The following is a 20,311-nucleotide window of genomic DNA, read 5'->3' as shown; positions in this document are numbered from 1 at the left end:
AATAAATATTTGTTCTGGGAATACTGAATCATTTAGCAGTGCTCATTCCTATTATCTCCTCAGTATTATTTTCATTTTAATTATGCATTTTGCTAATATTATAGACGCCAAGATCAGCAGTCCAATGTGCGTGTTACATTGATAAAAAGAAAACTGTTTTATCGTCTTCTTGCATCAGCTTTAATATTGAATTTCTCTTTTGTGTGATGTTACAGTTGTTTTTGCGCCCTTAAGAACTTTCTGGTCCCTTAGGAAATTTTTTTGTCATAACAATAACTTCACAACCGGGTATGATCGTATCTACGATCATGAAGTAATTAGAAAGACGATAACGCAACTTCTTAATCAATAGCACGCTAGTTGTGACTGCCTCAAGCCACGCGAAACCGCAAGTAAAAACTATTCACATCTCATAATGCAATATTTTATGACAATGGTCAATGCATGATTCTTACGCCAATTGTGATTGATAAAACAGTTAGTTAAATCTCAATTTCCAACTTTCCATTGAATAGCAACATCACTTCTATTTTGTAACATCACAACATCTAATCTTCAGCATTCATCTGTAGCACCATATTTCGAAAACTTCTATTCTCTTCTTGTCCAAACTATTTATCGTCCACGATTCACTTCCATACATGGCGACACTCCATACAAATACTTTCAGAAACGACTTCCTGACGCTTAATTCTACACTCGATGTTAACAAATTTCTCTTCTTCAGAAACGATTTCCTTGCCATTGCCAGTCTACATTTTATATCCTCTCTACTTCGACCATCATCAGTTATTTTGCTCCTCAAATGGCAAAACTCATTTACTACTTTAAGCGTCTCATTTCCTAATCTAATTCCCGCAGCATCACCCGACTTAATTCGACTACATTCCATTACCCTCGTTTAGCTTTTGTTGATGTTCATCTTATATCCTCCTTTCAAGACACTGTCCATGCCGTTCAGCTGGTCTTCCAGGTCCTTTGCTGTCTCTGACAGAATTACAATGTCATCGGCGAACCTCAAAGTTTTTATTTCTTCTACATGGATTTTAATTCCTACTCCAAATTTTTCTTTTGTTTCCTTTACTGCTTGCTCAATATACAGATTGAATAACATCGGAGATAGGCTACAACTCTGTCTCTCTCCCTTCCCAACCACTGCTTCCCTAACATGTCCCGCGACTCTTATAATTGCCATCTGGTTTCTGTACAAATTGTAAATAGCCTTTCGCTCCCTGTATTTTACCCCTGCCACCTTCAGAATTTGAAAGAGAGTATTCCAGTCAATCTTGTCAAAAGGTTTCTCTAAGTCTACAGATGCTAGAAACGTAGGTTTGCCTTTCCTTAATATTTCTTCTAAGCCTTTCGCTCCCTGTATTTTACCCCTGCCACCTTCAGAATTTGAAAGAGAGTATTCCAGTCAATCTTGTCAAAAGGTTTCTCTAAGTCTACAGATGCTAGAAACGTAGGTTTGCCTTTCCTTAATATTTCTTCTAAGATAAGTCGTAGGGTCAGTATTGCCTCACGTATTCCAACATTTCTACGAAATCCAAATTGATCTTCCCCGAGATCGGCTTCTACCAGTTTTTCCATTCGTCTGTAAAGTATTCGTGTTAGTAGGACAATGATGATGCGTAACGAATTAAAAAGAGTTGGTTACAATGGTGCAGTAGCTCCTTATAAGCCACACATTTCTGCAGTCAATCGTAAGTGACGTTTGAGGTAGTGTAAAGAGCAACACAGCTGGAAACGAGTGATTTGGAGTGATGGATGACGCTACATCCTGTAGCACTCCGAGGGAATGGTCTGGGTTTGACAAATGCACGGAGAGCGTTACCGGACCTCACCTATGGTGCCAATAATGTAGTAAAGAGGAGGAAGTGTTAGGGTATGTGTATGTTTTTCGTGGTTGGGGTGTGGTTCTCTCACAGTGCTTAAGAAAAGGCTAAATGCGGTAGGAGATAAACACGTTTTATTGCACGGTGTGCTGTGGACTTTAGACAACTAGTTCAGAGACGATATTTGTACCAAGACGACAATGCAATCTGTCATAAAGCATAATCTGTGAGGCAATTATTTGTGGACAGTAACACTCCTGAAATGGATTTTCCTGTCCAGAATACCAACCTGAAACCAGTGGAACATCTTTGGTATGCGTTAGAACTTCGTCCTCACCCCAGAGCCCAGCGTGGAACGTCACTACCATCTCCGGTTTCGGATCTTGAGGAAGAATGGGCTTGCAGTTCCTCCACAGACATTCAGACATGTCGTCGAAAGCGTCCCCAACAGAGTTCATGACGTCATAAAGGCGGAGGGTGGACACATCCCAAACTGATATCCTGGTACTTTTGATCGTATAGTGTATCTGGGAAATTAATCACATCTATTTCGATACAGTGAAATGCGTTCGTGTTTGGATAGCCGCTAACCAAATGATTTGAAAACATTTAGAAACACAAATGAAATACAGACAGACTGTGGAACGTAACAACGAAAACTGGCATAATTGTAACTAGAAAATACATTTTGTATTCGCTTATGAAACCATTTTTGCACATGGTTGCATGTCCGTAGGCAATTCGCATCGTAATTCTGGAATAGCACAGGCACTGCAACGTCGTATTTATCCGCCGACACCGGGCAAGTGACTTTCAAGTAAAATATCTCCCCTGTACGGGAATATACATAATGAATGTACGAGTACTGGCTACAGACACATGGTTGAGGACATAATAGAAGTTTGGGGCAGGCTGTCACTCGTACTCAGCTAGCCAAGTGGTAAGGAAACCGCTGGCGATAAGTGGGAAATCCGCGTTTGAGTCGTGGTCCGGTACAAATTTTCACTGTCGTCATTCCATTATACAGCTGATAGTTGTCAATATTCGCAACTGCAAATACACTTCATGTGTCTAAATTTATGTTTTACCTAAATGAATTAAGGCAAATACCGGAATGACTTCTGTAGAAAAGCCACGGTCGATTTCCTTCCCTATGAGTGACCATGCGAGGTGCCGGGGCTAGCAGTGTATTTAACACTAAATTCTAGAATCTACATATGTAAATGATGCTCTAAGCCCCCCCTATTCTAACTCCGACTTTTGCTGTTGCACAAGGATAAAAAAAAATATACGCGAACTGACTGTAATCTACCCTGCAAGTGGAGTAGAAAAGAGTTTGGCACCTGCAATAATTTAATTTGATAAATAAGTTAAATAAAGGAAGGTTTCATTTAACGTAGTGAGAAATGATGGGTTGCTCTACCGATTAACAGAATGAAAGTTCTGTCCAAAATAACAATATGATTTATTAAGACTTAGCAAAAAATAATAAACAACACCACATGCAACATTTATAATACATCAAATTGGCTCAAATTGAATACTCAAACAAACGCTGTGAAGGTGAAGTTATCCTTAAACTAGATTGTGAGGTTTATGACGAAGTGGTATGTGGAGCCAATTCCTTGCCACTCAAATCCTAAGAGAGACACACAGCTAACCCAACATTAATTGCTGCTATTCAAGACACAACAAAGTTAGAAAAAAGACGAACAGGCGCGCTCTGCTGAGCTCTGATTATCACCTAGGAAAATCCCTATCTGCCGGTGCTGCGGACATACGTTACCAAACTGTCTTCTTATCTGCCAGAACACGATCTGGCGTACCGGAGGCGAGGGCTGGTTGCTTCGACGTCCTCGACTGAAAGGCGAGAGCCGACTCCCCAGAGCACCCGTACAATGCCGAACACCGAACATTCCCGCCCCCACGACAGTGGCCGTGGTTAAACGTTCCAATCAGCAACTCGAAAACCGGCGGAAAATTCCACTCCATTTGCCGGAGCACTACCATTCCACCAATGGAGATTCTTGGCGCCAATTTCTGCGCTGATTTTGCTACGTCACGGAGCTATGCCCTGAGCAAGCCAATCACAGTTACTATTTTGCAGAAAGCGCGGGAATTTTCCCGCCACAACTGCCTGGGTACACAAGTCATTCCCACGCCTCGCTGGTAGCCCGCCAGAAAGTGTTTTCGCTAAGATTCTGCGAAGTAACGGAACCTCTAGCCCAGCCGCTACTTCAGGCCCCGGCGGGCGTGTCTATTGACAATGTCGGCGCCTGCAAAGCATTCACTCGACTTCCTCACACCCGTCGGCTTAGCAGAGCCCGCCTGTCACCGGACCACCCGGGTGACGAGAGACGCTGAGTGGGAAGTCCGCGTGTGAAGGAATAGCAACTTTTCACCGGAGAATCGTAAGATAGAAATATGAGAGGGGGCTCATGCCACCTCTCAACCACTCCGAGCTCCTATTCTGGCTGTAAGTACCTCGTCATCGATAACTTGTCAAACCTGAAACTTCTTTCCTTCCTTCTAGTCGATAGCCGGCTGGAGTGGCCGTGAGGTTCTAGGCACTACAGTCTGGAACCGCGCGACCGCTACGTTCGCAGGTTCAAATCCTGCCTCGGGCTTGGATGTGTGTGATGTCCTTAGGTTAGTTAGGTTTCAGTAGTTCTAAGTTCTAGGGCACTGATGACCTCAGAAGTTAAGTCCCATAGTGCTCAGAGCCATTCGAACCAGCCATTTCCAGTCGATAACACAGAAAACAGGGACAACTATGGCAACATTAATGTTAATAATCATGAGTGAGGTACTGGTGCAGTAATCGCTTATCTTACAATGTAGGCTTTCACGGCCGGTGCTGACTTTACTTAAAACTTCCTGGATGATAGGCCGTGGTCGATGCAAAAAACTTTCCCTTAAGTTTTCATCTCCGACAGCGGAAGACATCTTCACGAGAAAGGCGGCGACTGTAACCAGAACTGCAGGGAGCGCTGAATATATAGGCAGTGTAGAGTAGGGTTTCCATTTAATTTTCGTTGAAAAAGGGGACATTTAAAATAAATTAGAGAAAAATCTGCGACAGTGAAGAAAAAAACGGGACATAAATATTGTATTGACTAAATTTAATACACATACAAGTTTACTTTTACAACGTGCACTCAGATGGTCCCAAATCACTTTTTACAAACATTCTGCCACACTATCACCGTACTTTTCACTTTTATGTACTTTATCAAGAAGTGCATTTACGTTTGTATCATAAAAGTCAGTACACGATACACCATTAAAATGTGTTTTGACAATGAGCAAGGCCCTCACTGTTTCAACTTTCATTCTGTTTTTTTCATCTGACCACAAAGAGTTCTCTAACGAAAACACACGTTCCACAGCAGCATTTGACTCAGGAATTGCCAGACAAAACTCCACCAAATGAATCACGTTTTTCATGTTAATGTTTTTACTTTTGAAATAAGCAAATATTTGACACCACGTTGCACCAACACTTTCTTTGTCTCCTTCTTCACTTTTTATGAAGTTCTGTGCACATGAAAATTCATCGAACAGTTTGTCTTCATCAACAGGAAAATTTGGTACAATACATTTAACAAAAAGACAACAGTCCTGAATATCCTTCCACTGTAGCTGCTCCTTTTCAGTATTAACCCAGTCAAATGCTTTAAAAAGTGTGAAAAATGGTAAACACCATTCTTTAATACACTCAATGCAAGAGTCATAGAAGATGTCAGCATAAATATGAAATTGTTCTACAGTAATTTCACCCTCTTTTTCGAGCTTTCTTTGAGTCTCATGTACAAAGGGTGTGAGAAATCTTTCAGATTTTCTACATTGTAATTTGCCCAATAATTTGTTTATTTCTTGATAAACTTCCACTATTGTGATTTCTTGTTTCTCAATAGATTTAATTGTTGTGGAGAAAGGTTTTAGCTGGCTAACAAGAAAATGTAGAAGAACAATAGCCACAGGGTTATCAAAGAATTGTTTAAGGGTAACAGAATACTTATCAAGGGAAATGAAAAATGATTTCAAAGCAGGAAATATATCTACGTTTCTTTCCAATGCTGGTAGCAGAGACATCCACCTTGTCTTGCTGTGCCCAAGTACAGTTCTGTATTCAGTTTCAGTAAACTTACAGAATGACTTCAGAGATTCAACCCTTACTGTATATATGTGGAAATGCTGGTAGATTTTGTTTACTATTAATTGGCAGTCGATGGGTAGGCAACCTGAGCCAGTTTGTAAGGAATTGTGCACCACATGTGCTGGACAGCCAATACCTACTATATTATTCACTGTGTTCTGTTGCAGTTTTTTCCTTTCCTCTGCTTACCACCAAAATTGGTGTTAGTGTTGTCTGCAGAAACTGCAATCACCTTTCCCTCAAGATCATATTTCTTTAAAACCTCCAGCACATAATTCTGAAGTAAATCTGAAGTTTCTTCAGCTAAATTAACCAATTGGAGCACTTTCACCGTCATGCCACTTTCAGGGTGAAAATACTGATAAGGAGAGGAACCAATTTCAAATCCAGATGATTCGATGTATCAATCATTACAGAAATGAATCGAGCACTTTTCAGTTCATTGAAAACCTGCTGACCTGCATACGGTGCAATAACATTTGAAATGATTGCATTACATTTTGTGTGTCCACATGTGAATTTAGGAGTAAAAAGTTTTTTTAACAACTGCCGTAGTACAGTCCATTGACTTAAAGCTGTGGTTATGCATTGCACTGTGGTATGCAAACGTAGCTTCTTGTGCTGCCAACTGCCTATCCATTTCTGTTACTGATTTTAAGTTTACGTAGTAGTCACTCACGCATTTATTTGCTCTTTTCGTTTGATCACTCATGCGATGTTTCATCATCTTAATGTGATTCATAATGTCAGATCTTCCACCATGACCAATAGCAAATTTTGATCTGCACAACGTACATTCTACAGTTTCTCCACTGCCAGTGATACAAGGAAATTCGGTTTTTGTATTACTGTTATAATTCGCTTTTTATATTACTGTTAAAATTACACTTTCGTTTTGGCATAAAGAAACAGTGATTGCACAGTGCAAAACATTAACAGTGTGGTGACGAAAGCCAGAGAGCAAGTATCAGTGGTGTAGAGTATCTCTGGACCGAAAGGACGGATTCAGTGGATCGATTTAGAAGAGAAGAATCTTCGTTGTTATTCGTAACCTACAGTGCGTTTAAAATTACTTGCGATTTTTGACAGTTCGGTACATGTTTGGGGTATGCTGATAGTCATCACACGCTTCCTAGCGTAAATAATTGCGCAATTAGTAGCAACTCAAACAACCAGTAGCGTAAAATACTCTAGCCAAGCGGAATCATAAAAAACGGGACATTTGAGCGTCCCCAAAAAAATTTTCGGGGCAACGGGACATTTTGGTAAAAAACGGGACTGTCCCGGGAAAAACGGGACGAATGGACACTCAAGTGTAGAGGCCTCCAGAGTCCATCACATGACATATATAGAGCCACTGTAAGTAGCGTGGATAAAAGGACGCTATGTGCAAGAAGTATGAAGCGCCCTTTGAATGTATCCTGATAGCTAAAAGAGCCACGCGCACTTTGAATAAGAAAATGCTACTTGACACTGAAATCAATATAAAAGATAGGGTCGCCACCAACTCTAGCCACACAACAAAGAAGAGGTAGCACTGAGTCGGAAAATTACTTAATTTATTAATAAGAAAAACTCACAAAAGAACATTCATTGTAAAGTCATTGATAAAGAATGGAATGTAGTTATTAATATGATCCAGGCATTCTTCCCGTGAATCAAATATTGAGTAAAGTAAATAGGTCGTGAACACCATGCGTAAGTGCAGCCTGTAGCAAGATTCGTGAAAACACGATCTATTCCAGAGCATTTGTTTCAGATAAAAAAGGGACACCTGTGCACATGGAAACGCTATAGGTGGGCCAACAAGGAAAACTACAAGGTAAATGGCGAAGGTAACGGCGACGTAACATCGGTACACAAGATAGGATTGAAGGCAAAATTATTTATTCCTTAAAACATTGATGTAGTGCATCTATAGACTGCTGTTGCATGCTAACTATGTACAATTGCTTGTGAAATACTATACGTTTCATAACAGACTCGCGTGCCCACTCGGTCCGCGGAGACAACTTCTATGGACCGTGGCCAAATTTTAATCACATGAGACAAAGAAAATCCACAAATACACAAAAATTACCAAGATCCGGAAAAGATTAGAAGCATACACACAGTTGTAGGCACATAAACATTCACACTGAACCGAGGGTACTTCAACATATGCAACTCCTTTGTGCTGTGTTCCTCTCACGGATCAAAGTCAAGACTGCATTGGGAATCAAACTGAAAGTCTACAAAAGCCTTGCATTCCCTGCTGCAACCCAGCAAGTAAATCTTTATAAGACGAAATTCGAGACCAAAAGCTAAAAGCTCCCCTCTCTATGTGACAACGCGCCACGCGGTCAGTCCAACTCACCCTTCTTCAACTGGAGCACAGCTGTGTACGCTTCCCGTACCGGCGGCAGACTGCCTCCCGCTTCTCCAGCCTCTTCAACGCTCCGCGTGGACCGGAAAACCCCAGGATTCCATTTCCGCCACCAACCTAACGCAGGTGGATTTCTCCCAAGTAGCGGCAACCTCTTTGCCGAATTGACCACTACAAGAGTTGGCAATGAAAGGTGGCTACAGGACCCTTTCACCACTATCGAGATTTATAAACACAGCAGTAAAGAAGAAGGTATTATGTTAGATAAAATTTGGATATCAACGATGCACCGAAAGAATGGCGATCGATTACTTTCAATCGAGCATGTTAGCATTACCAGAGGTAATCTTGTAGCCGACGTCATATGATGGGCTCTGTGGTGCCCTTTACACTGCCTATATATTCGGCGCGAGTTCTGGTTGCAGTTCGCCACTTTACCTACGAAGATGTCTCCAGCAATGGGAGAAAGTATTATGCATCGACCACGGCCTTTCAGCTCGGAAGTTTTAAGTGACCTCGTTTGTATGTTACACAAACATATTTTAGTTTTCATAGTAGAATAGTAGCTTCTGCATTAATTCATGTGCGACGCAACAGTCTGCTTTCAACTCAGTTGTTTTTGCTGTCTTGCCGGTTTCGTTCTAATAGTTTCTGTTTCATTATTTTTGCTTTCCCGACATTCAGACTAGATAATTTGTAAGATGAAAATATCTTAAAAAGTTTTCGTCAAATACGTTAGCTCACATAAACACAGCTTCCACTGTTCGATAGCAATTTCTTCCCGCTTTATGCCGTGCACTGAACCATACTACTCCACATAAAAAACTAAACTTTCACTTTCAATCGCTGAATATTCGAGTTTACTGTGGTTTTCATACTTTTCAGGTCAAAAGCTGCTGTAAATGGAACAATATTTCCAGTATATTGAGCGTGATATAATTTGCGAGGAAAACAAAGACAGAATTAGCAAGTTTACCACCTGCCAGTGTAAAAAGGACTCGTTTTAACTGTTCATTATGAGAATGTGAGAAAAGGGTCAAAAACAGAACTCTAAGAGGTTCCTACTTTGCAATACGGGTTCCAGTGCTCGACTCTAAGAAAGAAACACTTTAAGGAGAGTTGGAATGCCCTATCCCGACAATGTTAAATTTAGTGACTTGGCTTTCCTGTATTGCAGGAACCACTGAAGCCATTGACATGAAACTTTTACAGAACATTAAACTGTATGTTCTGAGTCTACTGAACTACAATAATTGCGTTTCAGCCACTGCTTTCGGAAATACAATTTTTTAATTACACGGTTAAAATTTTTCGTACTTTTTTGTACGTTATCCTAAATAATTTTAATTATAAATAACATTATGTCCTTTTAGTTCAGTAGACTCGGGGTATGTATGTTATTACTCCCTAAAATTCGAATAATCTACTTGAAGTGGTTTCTGAGATTTAGGGAAAAATGAAAAATGCAACAGAAAATGTAAATTTTCAGGAACGGCTTTTAAAGTTTCAAAAGACCATAACTCAAAATATGCTTAATTTTTTATTTTTAGTCACTCAGAAGCAACATGCACAATACTGTATACCACCCTTTTGATCTTTTTCCAAAATTTTTTCTTCTTTCTGAACTCCTTAGTGGCCAACTGTGCTGCATAGTCTCCTTTATTAATGCGAACCTTGTCCATCGGTTCAAGTTCTCTGGTGCATTGTGCTCCAGGATTAATTCTCATATGCTGTAGCACTTTCACCTTACCAATGTTGCCATCATTAAAAGCAGTATATCATCATTTATCCCCCACTTTAGTTTCTTAATTCCAACAAAAACATTTTTTGGTAAGGGAGTCCATATAAGATTATTGAACGATTCATTGGGATTGTGAGTCTGACCATGCAGACACTTCTTCAGTAATTCAGGATTTTCCAGGTCTCTGTAAATAGGTTTTATGATATCCATGACTGCTGCTGGGATGGAATGTTTATGGCTGTATGAACTGTTTGAGTACTGGGCATTGCGATAATTGCACCATGAATCAGGTCCAGGAGGACAAAGGTGGTGTACTGATTTTTCATCAGTTGACAGTCTCTGGAAGAAGGTAGCCCATACTGCCTGCTTCATTTTCAACATATCCTCAGTATTATTTCTAATGACTATCCCATAATACTGCTGTAGTTCATCACTCATTTTGTCTGTCAGCCTGCCTCTTATGGTTTTCCCATTAGAAAGTTTCTTGTCCCTCAAACTTTGTTTCAAATTCCTCAACCTGGTGCCCATCCTCTTCTGGACATGACCAACACTGTTAACCTTTATAACACAGCAATACACAGCCTTCTATATAAAAAATTACCGATTTTATTATATCTTTAAGTACTGCACGTAAAAATTTAAACATTTTCAACCGGTGTAGATTATATTTAAGAAAGTAAAATAAAACACTTCTCATGTGAGTTTATAAGTGATATATATATATTTGGAATTTTCCGAATAAAATTAAATTTTATAAAATCCAAAAATGCGAAAAATTTTTTTCCGTTCTAACTCCCCTTAAGCGAACACAGATATCTTAAATTAAGTCATTCGGATCGGTAAAACGTTGCAGCGGTGTGAATAAAATCCGGAGAACTGTACAACAAGAGAATTGGGTGTGTTGTCGATATTAGAAAAGTAACAATATATAACAAAATTCAGTCGAAAGAAAATGTTTGAATGCAGGGGACTAGACTTCCAAAGATAGTCAAGGGTTGGAACTGTTCAGGGAGATGATTTGTCAAGAGACGGATATCAGACCAATGAAATAGGGGTTTCCAGACTAAACCTGGCAAATCAGAAGAAGAAGGAGATTCAAAACTATTTAAACGTAAGCTCACTGTAAAAACTTTTACTCAGCACTTAAAGGATCATACTGTGGCTTTGGAGGGCTGTAGGTGCGTAGAAGTGGCACCACGCAGCCCTGTGACCCTACACCGGTGACCTTACCCACGGCAGTGATGTGGTGTGAATGTGCCAACCGTTTGTATGGAATCGATGCAGTAAAACGGTCGACGTAGAGACGTCACAGAATGAAAGAACGGAGCTATCGTAATTGGACGTGCTCATGGCCAGACCGTGAATGAAGTTACCTGGTTTGTTGGTGTAAAGCGCAGGCAGTCCAGCGTGTCTGCAAGGAATGATGTACCAGACGAACTCATGTAACACGCGAACGGAGGTTGTAAAAAGACAGTGTGTCACGCCTTATGAATGACAATCAGTTAACCCACAATACAAGGATGTTATAGTTCAAGTGCCGGCCGGGGTGGCTGAGTGGTTCTAGGCGCTACCGTCTGGAACCTTGCGACCGCTACGGTCGCAGGTTCGAATACTGACTCGGGCATGGATGTGTGTGATGTCCTTAGGTTAGTTAGGTTTAAGTAGTTCTAAGTTATAGGGGACTGATGACCTCAGAAGTTAAGTCCATAAGTGCTCAGAGCTATTTGAATCATTTTTTATAGTTCAGGAGAGAGATGTTTCTATGATATTCTGGGGTACTTCTCGTACCGTAACTAAGGCCCACAGATCCAGGACGTTTATTTCAATATTCTCGGAAACAAAGTGTTTCCTTTCCTTCTACATCTTCATGCTGAATTCGCTATGCACACTCACGTTTTCAAGGATGATAACAGCCATGTTAACAGAGCTGCACGTATATGCTTCCGGTGTGAAGAACACTCAGGTACCCTATCGTTCCTCGTCTGATCTTTTAAATCAACTGCTGAAACGTGACAACCAGCCTCCCTCTCCACCCCCCCCCCCCCCACCCCCGTCAAAAAAAAACTTGTAGCTCCATGGGCTTTAATCATTAATGAAATACTCAGCTTGATACGGCTTACCCTAAGAAATTTGTGGATTCTCTTGTTCGCTGAATCGAAGCAGTATCAATGCTAGAGCTGCTGTTACACGATATCGTCCAGCTACCGTCCGTCCCCGGTAGCTAGATGGTCAGCGTGACGGATTGTCAATCATCTGGGCCCGGGTTCGGTTCCCGGCTGGGTCGTGGAATTTTCTCCACCCAGGAACTGGGTGTTGTGTTGTACTCATCATCATCCTATCATCCTCATCGACTGCAGGTCGCCGATATGGCGTCAAATTGAAAGACCGGCCCCCGGCCAACGGTCTACCCGAGAGAGGGCCCTAGGCATACGATTAAATAAATAAATGGTGATGCCTACTGGGTTGACTTATTTTTTGTTCGATGTGCTTCTACTTATCATGATCTGGATATTAATATGTGAAGGTCCTTCTTTTCAGTGGTTGAACAGACACCAGAAGTAAATCCTATTGCGCTTCAGATTAGGAAGCGGAAGTCGAGGAATGCGCAGACGCAGGCTCGCCGGGTGGGTAGCCTTTGTATTGATCGACCGCGCCCCATCTCGCGTGTATCGCGACTTCTGATTCGCACACCTGCCGCTTGACCTGGCAAATGTACTCTGGACAAAAGATAAAACGGCGAACCGTGAAGATATTATCCAGATGGGATGGAATTCGGCAGATTTCATAAAAATTGGATGATTTATTGGTTGGTTGGTTGGTTTTTGGGGGAGGAGACCAGACAGCGAGGTCATCGGTCTCATCGGATTAGGGGCGGATGGGGAAGGAAATCGGCCGTGCCCTTTGAAAGGAACCATCCCGGCATTTGCCTGGACCGATTTAGGGAAAACACGGAAAACCTAAATCAGGATGGCCGGACGCGGGATTGAACCGTCGTCCCCCGAATGCGAGTCCAGTGTGCTAACCACTGCGCCACCTCGCTCGGTGGATGATTTATTCTACATCTACATCTACATTTATACTCCGCAAGCCACCCAACGGTGTGTGGCGGAGGGCACTTTACGTGCCACTGTCATTACCTCCCTTTCCTGTTCCAGTCGCGTATGGTTCGCGGGAAGAACGACTGTCTGAAAGCCTCCGTGCGCGCTCTAATCTCTCTAATTTTACATTCGTGATCTCCTCGGGAGGTATAAGTAGGGGGAAGCAATATATTCGATACCTCATCCAGAAACGCACCCTCTCGAAACCTGGCGAGCAAGCTACTCCGCGATGCAGAGCGCCTCTCTTGCAGAGTCTGCCACTTGAGTTTATTAAACATCTCCGTAACGCTATCACGGTTACCAAATAACCCTGTGACGAAACGCGCCGCTCTTCTTTGGATCTTCTCTATCTCCTCCGTCAGACCGATCTGGTACAGATCCCACACTGATGAGCAATACTCAAGTATAGGTCGAACGAGTGTTTTGTAAGCCACCTCCTTTGTTGATGGACTACATTTTCTAAGCACTCTCCCAATGAATCTCAACCTGGTACCCGCCTTACCAACAATTAATTTTATATGATCATTCCACTTCAAATCGTTCCGCACGCATACTCCCAGATATTTTACGGAAGTAACTGCTACCAGTGTTTGTTCCGCTATCATATAATCATACAATAAAGGATCCTTCTTTCTATGTATTCGCAATACATTACATTTGTCTATGATAAGGGTCAGTTGCCACTCCCTGCACCAAGTGCCTATCCGCTGCAGATCTTCCTGCATTTCGCTACAATTTTCTAATGCTGCAACTTCTCTGTATACTACAGCATCATCCGCGAAAAGCCGCATGGAACTTCCGACACTATCTACTAGGTCAGAGAAAGAGCTCCACAAATTGAGCAAGTTAGTAACACGCCGGTCTACCTCTAGCCCTTTACAAGTATTTATGCGGCTTGGCTCTGATTGGTAGGGTTGTTGGACGACCTCCTGTGAGAAATCGTGCCAAATTCGGTCCAAAATGCCGTGATGGTTGAAAGCGCTGCCCATTATGCTCCCAACGTTCTCAGTTGGCAGGAGATCCATCGACTTTGGTGCCTAAGGTAGGGTTTAGAAAGGATGATTACAAGCAGTAGAAACTCTCGCCATATGCGGGGGTGATTACCTTTCTGAAATGTGAGCCCAGGATGGCTTGCCGTAAGGGGCAACAAAACGGGACGTAGAATATCGTCGACTGGGCGCTGTGCTGTAATGGTGCCGCCCATGACAACCAAAGGGGTCCTGCCATGAAAATAAATGGCAGCCCAGAACATCACTCCTGGCTGTCAGGCCGTATGGGGGTCGACAGTTAGACCGACATGCCACCGCTGTCCAGGGCGTCTCCAGACTCGGCTTCGCTCTGGAATCTCATTGACTGGAACGGAATTGTCTTAAGTGCTGAGTCCCGGTTCGAAATGAGTCCCGATGACTAGTTATCAATCAATGCCAAGCTGAAAAACTGCTTGCGTAAGTGCCAGAGGTAGACCAACGAGTTACTGGCTTGCTCAATTTGTAAAGCTCTCTCTCTTGTATAAATCATCCAATTTTTCTGAAATAGTAGTCCATTATTTGCCTGTGCGTGTACATCATATCTATCGACTTCCGTCGCATTCGGATAATTCCTTGGTAGTGCGTCGATTCTATTTTTTTTATCTTAGAATGTACTTTACAAATTTACGAAGTAATTTTTACCGCTTCAGTCACTTTTTACTAAAATTTACGAGCACGACGCGTCTCGGTACCATGCTGTTTCCATAAGGTGCATTGGTCTTTAGGGGTGAGTGAAACTAAGGAGCTAGTTCTTTTCATCCTAACTGGTTAGCAGTTGTGCCTTTATGAACACTGTTCCAGTCGCTAAGCTAATTTACAATTTCTTTGGTTTGGTGCTACTTTCACTACAATGTTTGGGATTTTACTGTAAAGTTTGTAGGAGCTTCTCGCTCCCTTTATTCTTTGTTGGCACGAATTTGAGCACAGATTTCCTGTAACTATGAAATGAGACTCTTCATCTACAGATAATCAACCGTTGCTTATTGTTGATAGCAAACGTTGTACAAGTTTATCCTAAGATCATTACTCAGGAGCAGCAGCTATGTTTTAAAGTACGTGGGGCGTTCAATAAGTAATGCTACACTTTTTTTTTTTTTTTTGAAAGCAGGTTAGTTTTATTCAGGATTACACTACACTATAGTATATCCTCTCTCTTTTGGCTACAAAGCCCTATTTTACTACATAACCTCGGTTTTATGTGGCGGCTTTAGGCCACCTTCCTGTATGCCCTCATGGCACCACTCTACACCGTATGCCCGCATGGTACCACTCTACTGCCGGCCGGTATGACCGAGCGGTTCTAGTCGCTACAGTCTGGAACCGCGCGACCGCTACGGTCGCAGGTTCGAATCCTGCCTCGGGCATGGATGTGTGTGATGTCCTTCGGTTAGTTACGTTTAAGCAGTTCTAAGTTGTAGGGGACTGATGACCTCAGAAGTTAAGTCCCATAGTGCTCGGAGTCATTTGAACCACTCTACTGGTCGACATCGAAGCCAGAGTCTTGCTGCATCAGTAACCTCCGCATCATCGACGCACCTCTTCTCGCGGAGTGCATCATTCACTGGACCAAGCACATGGAAGTCGAAATGTGTCAGATCCGGAATGTAAGGTGGATGAGGAACAGTCTAATGAAGTTCGGTGAGCTCCGCTCGGGTGCGGAGACGTATGTGATGCCTTGCGTTGTCATGGTGGAGGAAAAGTTCGATTGCATTTTTGTGGCGAGGCGAGGGACACGCCGAACTCTTTTTTTCAATTTGCTGAGCGTAGCACAATACACCTCTGAGTTGACTGTGCACCACGAAGGAGGACATCAAACAGAATGACCCCTTCACTCCCTCAGATAACAGTCGCGACTTTACCGGTTGAGGGTACCGCTTTGAATTTCTTCTCCAGAGGAGAGTTGTACGCCACGCCATGGATTGCCGATTTGTTTCCGATCCGAAGTGATGAACCCGTGTTTCACCGCCTGTGACGATATTTGACAAAACATTATCATGGTCTGACTCGTAACGCGAAGCAATCCCGCGCAGATCTTCCTTCGTTGCATTTTATGGTCTTCTGTTAGGCGGCGAGGAATCAAGCGGGCACGCACCTTTGACTACCCAACTGGTGGATGAGTGTGTTAGCACTACCAAAAGAAACGTGCAGTTGAGCAGCGAGGTGTTTGATTGTGATTCATCGATCACGTCGAATGAGGGTGTCCGTACGTTCCAAAATTGCAAGAGTCACAGCTGCTAGCACGCGAGAGATCGGACAGGTTTGAGCGACCTTGTCGCCAAGATGACAGATGCCTGGCCCAACGACTTTCCGTGCTTTTGTCCACAGTCACGTCTCCGTAGAAACTCGACTCGCGCCTACAAATGTCCACGATCCTCCGGTTTTCCGCCAAAAGAAACTCAGTGACAGGTCTCTGCTTCGAACGCACATGCGTTGAGACGCCATTTTGGAGGCTACTTATAGTGCCGTCACCTACCCGTAGATCATTAAAATGTAGCGTCTGAAAAGGGAATATTCCACGATGTCCCACGACAAATTCCGCATTTTTTTCAATCGAGACTGGACGAGAAAAAAAATTGTTGCATTGCTTATTGAAGGCTCCTCGTAACTGATATCCGGTGCATACATATGAGCTCCTTGAATTTAGACACTACTTGCTCCTACCTTGTGAAAACATTTAAGACATACCCTAAAAGTTCGAATCTAACAAATGTTGCGCACAAATGTGTGTTGGCTTTACCTTCATTTCTTGCCTTTATTTTTCTTATATTGTTGTTCCTATGCTTTATGCCAAATCTGTTCTGCTCCTTCTGGAAATGTATGTTTCTAGTTTTCTTCTACTTTTGTTTGGTCTTTATATTTTGCTCGTTTTGTGACTGTAATTCATTCATTTCTTTTTGTTTGTCATTTGAGCTGTTCTCTTTTGACATACACTATCTGACAAATGAAGAGAGGCAATCAGAAGACGTGATCGGATGTCAGTGTAACTTTGTACATGTACACGGCTGGTATGATTAGAGTCGGAGGGAGAATGTGCACCAGGGTGCATTGTTGTCGCTCGTGTTTGGTGTTGTTATCAGTCCTGGGTGGGGAAGGGGGTGTAGGAGGGGCGGGTGTCGGAGGGGCGAGCAGGTTGGACCCTTCATTCTCCCTCCCCCTCCGTATCTACACCCCTGATATATAGTCTACAGTAAGATCTATTAATACAATTAATCTGTCTTCGTATGCTGTAGAGTGCCTTCACGACAAAGGTGTAATGTAATAATAACAGTATACGAAGGGTGTAGTAGCTGTGTTAGAACATTTCATTACAGACTTCGTAATGTATTCTACTATTGAGGGCAGGTAGCTCTGTAAAACGTGACACTCAATCGCTTCTGATTTATTTTACGCCACAGCAATAATTTATATGTGTAAGATTAACTTTATAATACCTAATAGTAATCGGAAAACTGAACTCGGTAGTAAATAAAGACGTACACTTTATAATACCTAATAGTAATCGGAAAACTGAAACCTGTAGTAAATAAAGAAGTATTCATCTGCAACTCCTGGCGTTTGGAGTATCACTTTTTCAAACAATAAAGAAAATATGGCTGTGAGCATTATGGGACTTAACTACTGTGGTCATCAGTCCCCTAGAACTTAGAACTAATTAAACCTAACTAACCTAAGGACATCACACACATCTATGCCCGAGGCAGGATTCGAACCTGCGACCGTAGCGGTCACGCGGCTCCAGACTATAGCGCCTAGAACCGCGCGGCCACTCCGGCCGGCAATAAAGAATAATGAAGATGTATTATAAGACGTCATAGTCCTCCACTCGGAAGGCGTAACTTAGGTCTTGGGGAGCTTGTATTACATATATATTATGCATAGATCGACAAAAGATTATACTGGAGGAAGCTGGGTAGGTCCGAAGGCGTAAAGGCGCGCCTGTAATTTCCTTTTGTGCTCTCTTCATACTTTATTCTATGTGAAATCACTCTCACTCTCTCTCTCTCTCTCTCTCTCTCTCTCTCTGTCTCTCTCTCTTTTTCGATGGAGCACGTATGTGTTTGAATGAGAATGGGGAAGTAATTCTGCATCAGTCTTGTTGAAGGAAACATCTTATAATTCACCTTACGTGTGGGAACCAAGTAAAGTCTAAAACTGGATGGCTGCACAGGGATTCAGTCCCCAGTAATCTCGAATACACGTCCATTGTCTTAAGCACTGTGCTGCCTTGTTCTACCACTATGGAAAAGGAGTGTGACACGGGAGAGAGAACGCACTTGTGTTTGCCGACATAGAAATGATGTGACTATAGAGTGAGTAGAGACTGAGCTACAGTCCGTTTAAATCGTTGTTTGCGCATATTGAATGATCAGCGCAAACATAGTTTTCTCGTAAGTCACGTCCGGGAGTATGTGATTTACAAACAGTTCTTTTAACTAAACATACCATGTTTTACGTTGTGGTGGGAGAGGTGGTACAGTGTTAGACAAGGGACTCGCACTCTGTAGGAAAAGAGTTTATCCTCATTGAGATATTCGGATTTAGTTTTTCCGTAATTTTCCTAAATCACTTAAGGGAAATGCCCGCATAATCCCTTCTAAAATGACACGACCGATCTCCTGTACCATATTTGTCCAATTTCAGCTTGTTTTCAAATTCTAATGACCTTGTCGATGGGACAGTACACCCTTACCTTTCTTCGTTGTTATATTCTGCATTAGTGGGTAACTGTGTAGTAAACGATAGCTCTGCTCTATAATGCTGACAGCTGAGTATATACTAACTTTACCTATTGCTCTTAGCACTTGATTTCCGCTGATATAACTTCATAACTCCCGATATCAGTTTCGTTAGCGGCTGCCGACAGAGATAAATCAGGCTAATTAGATTAATTTCAAGGTGTTGTCCGAACTTGATTATTTTGGGACGTTTAAAAAGATAAATTGACAATGGTATATCTTTAATAATGAAAACAGCTTTTGCATGTTAACTGACGGTATGAAATGAAATGTCGTGTGGCTAGAGCCTCCCGTCAGGTAGACCGGTCGCTTGGTGCAAGTCTTTTGAGTTGACGCCACTTCGGTAACTTGCGTGTCGATGTGGGTGATATAATGATGAAAACAACACGACACCCAGTCTCTGAGCGGAGAAAATCTCCAACCTAGCTTGAAATCGAACCCGAGCCTCTTTGCACAGAATTCGGCCGCGCTGACCAGTCAACTATCTTTGTTTTATTTTTTATCTCATTTTATTCGTCATTGTTCGTTCCATTGGTTCGGGCCGGACGTCCTATGACACCCATTCAAGCTTATCGTTGTTCCATTCACTCAGCTTTTGTTACAGAGGGCGACCGAACACGCTGAGCTTCCGTGCCGCGAAATCGAGGCGCACAACTAGCGGCATTTTAAGACAACCAGCCTTGTCCTGATACTGTAGATGGGTTGCCAACATCAACAGTCAGATTCAGGACGATTATTTCATTGTATTCCTTATTATTCTTGATAATTTTCTCGTGCTACGGTAGCCATTCCTTCTTCCTATCATTGTCCCACGTGGTGTAGTTCCCCTTTTATTCTTTCACAATTTTTCCTAATACTGTTTCTAACGTTGCAGCTGAACGCTCTTTCTGCAGCTACAGATAGCTTGATAGAGTAAGTGTACTAAAAATTGGAAAATACTTGTAATGGTGAAAAGCCTTACACGTTGTCATCTGAGTCGTGTACGCTCTGTTCTGTGCGTTGTCGAATTTAGCTGTTTCTGTATGGTGTTTTATAGGGTACAGATTAAGAATTATCTCGGAATTGCCCTCAAAGAGATTTGCAAACTGTTTAAAAACTACACTGGCTTTCTTCGTACCAGACCAATGGTCATTTTCTCCAGTGCGTTTGATCCAAGTTTCTAATGTGAGGGCAGTACGCCTTAAACTATACGAGAAGATTCTAAGTAAACCACCATCTTCAACGGAAATAAGTAGTACCAGGGGCTTTAAATAGACTGGGGCAACTGGGACATCCCTTATGACAAAGGATCCTACGGCTAAAGAAAGAAAGAATGGAAAATTTTTAAATGACAGGGAAAAGTGAAAAAT

This window comes from Schistocerca americana, chromosome X, assembly GCF_021461395.2.
Source record: "Schistocerca americana isolate TAMUIC-IGC-003095 chromosome X, iqSchAmer2.1, whole genome shotgun sequence".
Classification (NCBI taxonomy): domain Eukaryota; kingdom Metazoa; phylum Arthropoda; class Insecta; order Orthoptera; family Acrididae; genus Schistocerca; species Schistocerca americana.
The sequence above is the reverse complement of the archived record's forward strand: the minus strand, read 5'-3'. Positions refer to the sequence as shown.